The following is a 6,825-nucleotide window of genomic DNA, read 5'->3' as shown; positions in this document are numbered from 1 at the left end:
CATCGGATCTTCACGGACACATCTTACGACGATGCCATGAGCACAGCCCTCAACGCTTCTCATGAGGATGGGGAAAAGGCCGGCTTCCTGCTTGGTCTAGGGTTTGTTGAGAAGGGCATCCCGCCTTCCAACTTCCCTCTATATGATGTAGATACTGAAGCTGCGTATGACCAAGCAGTGAACCAGTATGCTGCCTTCCCGCATCCGGTGGTGGAGAAGGTGAACGAAGTTGCTGCTGTGCGATGATGGGCTAACCATTCTCAAGACCTTCCTTGAACCGCCACAGCCAACTGATGGTGCGGGTACAAGTGGGTTTGGAGGAAGTGGTCCTGAAGCCCTAGCTTTCCAAAAATCATTATGGGTCGGCCCCTGTTGATTGTGTGTGTTAGTTTATGAATTATGACTATCAGACTATGTATTTCCAATAAAAAGAAAGAATAGTGTGTCGCAAAACTACTTTAATTGGTGAACTTTGTGTCTGATAATTGAATTGACGGGTTAAATTGAACTCAAACACGACCCATATATTTTAGTATCATGTCATGAATAAAGGATGAACAAAAAGGGGTACCGATACCGATTTGGTACCGTCTTAACCGAATCGGTACCAGGTTTTGAGTTCGGTATCGGTATTTCCCAAATTTTGCTTTCAATACCGAACCTGCTGGTACCCAACTAAACATTTCGGTACCTGGTACCAAGAATTTGGGAAAATCGATGCTGATACCAGTACCCCGCTCACCCCCTAGTCATGACAAAACACATATAAATCGAGTTGTGTTTCGGTCATCGCTTTGGTCAATCCATTTAATGTTCATTCGTAAATATAAGTTAAATAACTAACTTTTTATGAGACATTCTAATGATTAAGTGGTGTGCCCGACAAGTAAAAATTGGGAGTTCAAATCTCGTAAGATGTAGGTTGTGTGTATTAATCCTAGTACTCAGCCAAAGACTTGATTGGTGTGTGTGTGGTGAGGGGGGGGGGGTGTCCTGTGGTGTGCCCGACAACTAAAAAATTTCAGTTAGGGTCAAGTATTTATGTGATTCACAACCGACCGGCGAAATTATGCAACCAGCGTTTCTCCTACTTGTTGAGCAACACCCATGAGAATGCTCGAAAACCCACATAGGGATTTCTGGGCATCCGGACCTGGACTTCAAGATCATTTGTTAGTACATTGCGACCTAGACTTCAGAGGAAGATTGAATCAAATAATCAACCGAGTAATTAATAATACTGTTAATTATTATTCAGCCCCGGTTTGGCTCATTTTAGTTTTTCAGCCCAAAATGATATAATCTTTTTGACATTTCAACAACATGTGGTTTTCACAACCATCTTAGCCCTTAATTCTGTTGAATTTTTCTGTTAAGTCTTAAGGACATTTATATCATTTTACAAATAAATATTGCTTATGTAATGTACCATATGGGTCATATAAATGTGTCATTTGCTTAAAATAATATGTAATTAATTATAACATAAAATACATTAAAAGAAACATATTTTGTTCAAATTGAAGATCAATTCTTATATATTTTGATGTTGGCATACAATTCTAGATGATTTTATTTTTTTCCCACCATGGTTGATTTGCATGAATTTTAAGCATGAGTTTAAAGATACTTGAAGCGTATTTATGTTTACGACCCATGTGTGGTTCCCAGTTGGCCAAGTTGCCACCGACAACACGGGCTGAAGATAGAGAGAGAAGAGGAGTGAGAAGATAGATTTGGTATTTTTTTCTTTTGTGCTTGCAAAGAAGCACTAGTGAAACTAAGTATTATTATATAGAAAAAATGACTGATTATTTTGACCATAACATTCTCAAGTTTAGTCATTTGTTTTAAGAAGCCCTCAAAATAGTCATTTAAACCATCGCCGTCGACGTTACTTCATCAGCCGCTCTTGGAACTGAAGATCGTCCGATGAAACTCGTGGACTGACGGAACTGAAGACGGACCGACATAATTGAAGACGGAACTAAGTGATTTAAACCATGACTTGATTATGTGGAGAAATAAGAAAGATAGAGATGGAGTTTTAGGATTTGAGAGGTAGGAGATGAAAAATTTCGCCAGATTCATTAAACGCTCCTTCGAATCTGACGGTTCTTTAATGAGTTCTGTCATACCGACATGATACGTCGAATCAGTAAAAAAGTTTCATCATATCTGACGGTTTGGATGATCATTTTTGGGGACGTTGTGAAAGTGATGTTAATTTTAGGGATTGTGGCAATAAATATGGTTGCTTGGGACATTTTCCCTTTTATAAATGTTGTACACTACGGAAATTGAACATTGACCTTTTATTTCACACCCAAACTGCCTTACTATATATCACTCTACCAAAGTAGAAATGACTTCTAATGCATAATGAGAGCATTCCCAGCCCTCATCTTTATAATGACATTAAAAACGTTATATTTCTTTCTCATGTTCAGTTAAATAATATTTTTTACATCTTTATCATTACAATTTTCTCTATCTTCAACTCACAACCAATTCAACAAATATTAAAAAATAAATAGGGACAACCAAAGTTTCCCAAAATTTACAAAAGAATCGCCAGCTTTTCTCTCTTCATCCTATAATTTACACTCACAATCTCACCCTATAATTTGCAAAATCCCCTCACATGGTTTTAGAGGTTGGGTTGGGAATATTCTAAGTTCTAACATAGTCTAAACAATTTTTTGTTATCCCCCCCCCCCTTCCTAAAAAAAAACCTCTATGTTTGAGAAACCTCTTTCTTTCACATATCTAAACTTTGTAACTTCCTTTAAACTAGCTTCAACGACTCGGCTCAAGCATTATTATGTTAGTGCTAGTTTTCCTTGATCTTCCTTTCTACTTGCTTCATTTGTTTTTTATACCATCTCATCAACCCTAAACACCGTCGACCAAATCCTCGACTCGCAATGCTTTTCCAGTACCCTTCTATATATCACTTCGTTAATCACCATGTCTTCCTATATTTCCTCAATAGCCTCTTCTTCGTTAAACCCGGACTTAACATACCACTTGGTAAGCCGAAAACACGATCTCTACATTCGCTCTTTTTCAGCACTACCGACCCATGTGTAACAAGCCGATAATATCATAATAATCTCATCCTACTAGACTATACACTAGTCAAAACTAAAACCTTTTATTCTCCAATAATATTAAATAGCACATTCCCAATTATTATTAACAAACATTCCACACGTTTCTAAAATAAGCAGCGTTTTTTTAGCACCACCGTCCACAACCAAATCGACGGTCTTAAACAAACACAACTCGTTGACCAAGTTTGACTCCCAACACATCATCATCATCATCGTACTCAGTATATCCCACCAATAGCAAAGCTATGGTAGGGTCTGAGGAGGGTAAGATGTAGACAGCCTTACCTCTACCCCAAAAGGATAGAGAGGCTGCTTCCGGTGAGACCCCGGCTCGATAGTAGTTTTGCATCAAGCCTTGGACATAAGGCACATAGCACTCAATCATCGGGACCGGCTGATCGGTGCATGTACCCTTGTCTTTCGGCTATCAACGCCACTACATGATGCCTGATTAACCGTCCGTCACTTTTAACGTTATTTTCACGAGATTAGTAAAATAACGTCAAAATTAGTGCAATTTCACATAGCACTCCCAACACACATAATAATTATAAATATCAGACAGCCATATTTGATATTATTACCATAAACCGCAAACTCCCAGCGCACGTTAGCACCATGCCGGAAATCAACCCGAAAACCGGTTACTGCCACTCAAACTCCACCTTCTACAGCAAACGGAAGCCAACGCCGTTACCGTCAAACGAAGTACTCGACGTCACCACCTTCATCTCGGCGCGTGCACACCACGGCACCACCGCATACATCGACGGATCCACCGGCCAACGCCTCACGTTCTCCGACGTATGGCGATCCGTCGAGTCCGTCGCGTCAGCGTTATCCGTCGACTACGGCATCCGCAAAAATGACGTCGTTTTGCTACTCTCACCGAACTCAATATTCTTCCCGATCGTTTGTCTCTCCGTCATGTCACTTGGCGCCATTATCACCACTACGAATCCGCTTAACACCAAAAACGAAATTAATAAACAAATTTCTGATTCGAAACCGGTTATTGCGTTCACGACGCAAGAACTCGTTTCGAAACTCTCCGGTTCGGATCTCCCGGTTGTTTTGATTGGACCGGGTACCCGAACCGGGAGGATAGTTACCACGCTGGATGAATTAATGAACAAAGATCCAAATACAAACCGGATAAAAGAGCGGGTGACACAGGACGACACCGCCACGCTTTTATACTCCTCCGGTACTACTGGAGCGAGTAAAGGCGTGATCTCGTCTCATAGGAATTTAATTGCGATGGTTCAAACGGTTATTAGAAGGTTTCAGCTGGAGAATAATCAGGAGAATTCGACGTTTTTGTGTACGGTTCCGATGTTTCATATTTACGGATTGGTTGCGTTTGCGACTGGATTGATTGCGTCCGGTGCGACGGCTGCCGTTTTGTCGAAATTCGATATTCATGATATGTTGTCCGCGATTGGATTGTATAATGTCGGATACCTCCCCCTCGTGCCGCCTATACTCGTTGCGCTAGTTAATAACTCGGAAACCCGTACCCTTGCATAATCGTCACTCCGGGATACTTTTCCATAAATCCTTCCGTCAGTTCCTTACTCAGTGGCGCTCCGCCGGATAATACTCGCTTTAAGCTTCTAAGATCGTACTTTTTCCTAAATTATTAGACACAATGTAATTAGTAGAAGCTAAATGTAACGTTATTTAAAATATATGATACATATATAACTTCATGTCTTGAAAAAACGCTAATTGTATTCGTCCCGTAAAAATAAGATTACTCTGCTAAACGTTTAAACATAAAAATAACTATAGTAAATATTATTACTCTAGTTTCGAACTAGAGTTATATGAAATATAGTACCAACAATAAATGCTATAGTTCAAAACTGGTACGGTAATAATAATTACTCAAATTTTAACATAACATAAAAACTTTAGTTATTTGTATTTTTTTAAAGCTAAAATCTGTATGTATCCGATTCAAACACTTTTTATCATTTACACACGCTTAAGAGTTTTACCTGGTGGATGAGAGCAGAAAATACGGGACGGCAGGGATGTTATCGGCGAATATGGAGGCGAAGATTGTTGATCCGGATACCGGCAAGGCGTTGCCGGTTAACCGGACCGGAGAGCTTTGGCTTAAGGGTCCGACTGTGATGAAAGGTATGGTAGATTATTCTTTGTCTAATTATTTTAGTAGTATTTTAGTCAAGCTAGTAGTCAAAATAAACAAGGTAACTACATTTATTCTTTGTCTATTTATTTTAGTGTCATTTTAGTCAAATTAGTAGTCAAAATTAACATGGTATCTATATTTAATTGTGCTTAGTATTAATTAAATTATATATGTAGCTATAGGACATATGAGGAAAGTAACTAGTGATTGTAGGCTGCACCGATTTGGTGTACATATAAAATAAAGTGATTATTATATGAAGTTTGAATTTAATAAAGCCTTATTATATTTTCTCATCATACTGTCTCCATATTATATATATGTTCGTTGTTGGTTTTTGGCCTCATGGGTCATTTTTTTGTGACATAAATGAGAAAAGTAGTTCCACTTACAATTGTCGGTTATTAGTGCCCCTTTTAAATTTTTGTTTGTTTCTTTGCATTATGCACCTAAGAACAATAATGGGACTACAAAGTTGGCTCATGGAGTGTGAAGTTGTTTAATATCTTTTTTATATAATACGGAGTATAAGCTTAGATGGATTTAAGCTAAGAACTCTATAGACTTGTATATCTATTACTTTAAATTTAATAGATAAGATTTTTTTTTCAAGGGAGCTGCTATTAGACACGCACAAGGATTTTGGAAATGGTGTGTGTAAGAGAGAAATTATAAGTAAAAGAGCGTCTGAATAGCAAAAAGAGTGTTTGAATAGACAATGCATTTTTTAATCGTATATCTTTCGCTATCACACTTTAGATTATATTCCATGTACTATACAAGTGTTTTGCAGTTTACGGTCTCAACTTAAAATCGGTTGACCACGCCCTTATAAGCTTAACAGCATAGAATTAGAACACTAATGTATTTTCACATTTTTTTAAAATAAATCTCAATAAGTTAGTGCCATATTTTAGTTATATGCATTCAAATAGACCCATTTATAGGTTTAAGATTTAAATTGATAGAGTAAATAAGGTTGCCATGTACTTAAATCTTTGGAAAGAAATCTTAATATTAAGTTACAATAACAATCATTGGGTAATTAGGAAATAAAGAAAGTGTAATTAGCCTTTCATGTACGAGCCTGTTTAAAAAGCTCGTGACGGCAATAGAGGATCAGGGGATAGTTGATTACCGTCGTTTGAGTCAATCAAAAACCTAGTTAAACTATATAGATAGGATAAATAAGGTATCGTATCCACCATGAGTATGTGGTCAATGTATTCGTGTAACAGATTTCTAATTATGAAGTGACTGGTTTTTAGTGCTGATCACACAAGCAATTAAGTTGAATTTAGAGAATTAAGCAAACAAACAAGTAAACGAGTTTCAATCAATTAACAAAGCAAATCACACCCGGGACTTCAAGTAGGTAACTTACAGTAATCTCATGCAACCTAACAGATTAATCATTAACGGTTAACTACAGACTGATCAACTAGACAAAATTTTAGGCAACAATAATTGCTTTACATACGGCACTGGTTATCAAACGATCCCTGCCAGTGTGACTCAGTTAAGGGCAATTATATGCTTTGTCGTATT

The 6,825-nt window shown here is 37.8% G+C and overlaps 1 pseudogene; it reads left to right on the top strand.

The window, feature by feature from the left end:
• The first annotated feature begins 3,703 nt into the window (after positions 1-3,703).
• On the top strand, positions 3,704-4,646 carry LOC143535250 (putative CoA ligase CCL5 pseudogene; annotated as a pseudogene).
• Positions 4,647-6,825: the final 2,179 nt, after the last annotated feature.

This window comes from Bidens hawaiensis, unplaced genomic scaffold (assembly GCF_021521415.1).
Source record: "Bidens hawaiensis isolate Kalapana, Puna unplaced genomic scaffold, B.hawaiensis_p1.1 tig00010461_1, whole genome shotgun sequence".
NCBI classification, from domain to species: domain Eukaryota; kingdom Viridiplantae; phylum Streptophyta; class Magnoliopsida; order Asterales; family Asteraceae; genus Bidens; species Bidens hawaiensis.
The sequence above is the reverse complement of the archived record's forward strand: the minus strand, read 5'-3'. Positions and strand labels throughout refer to the sequence as shown.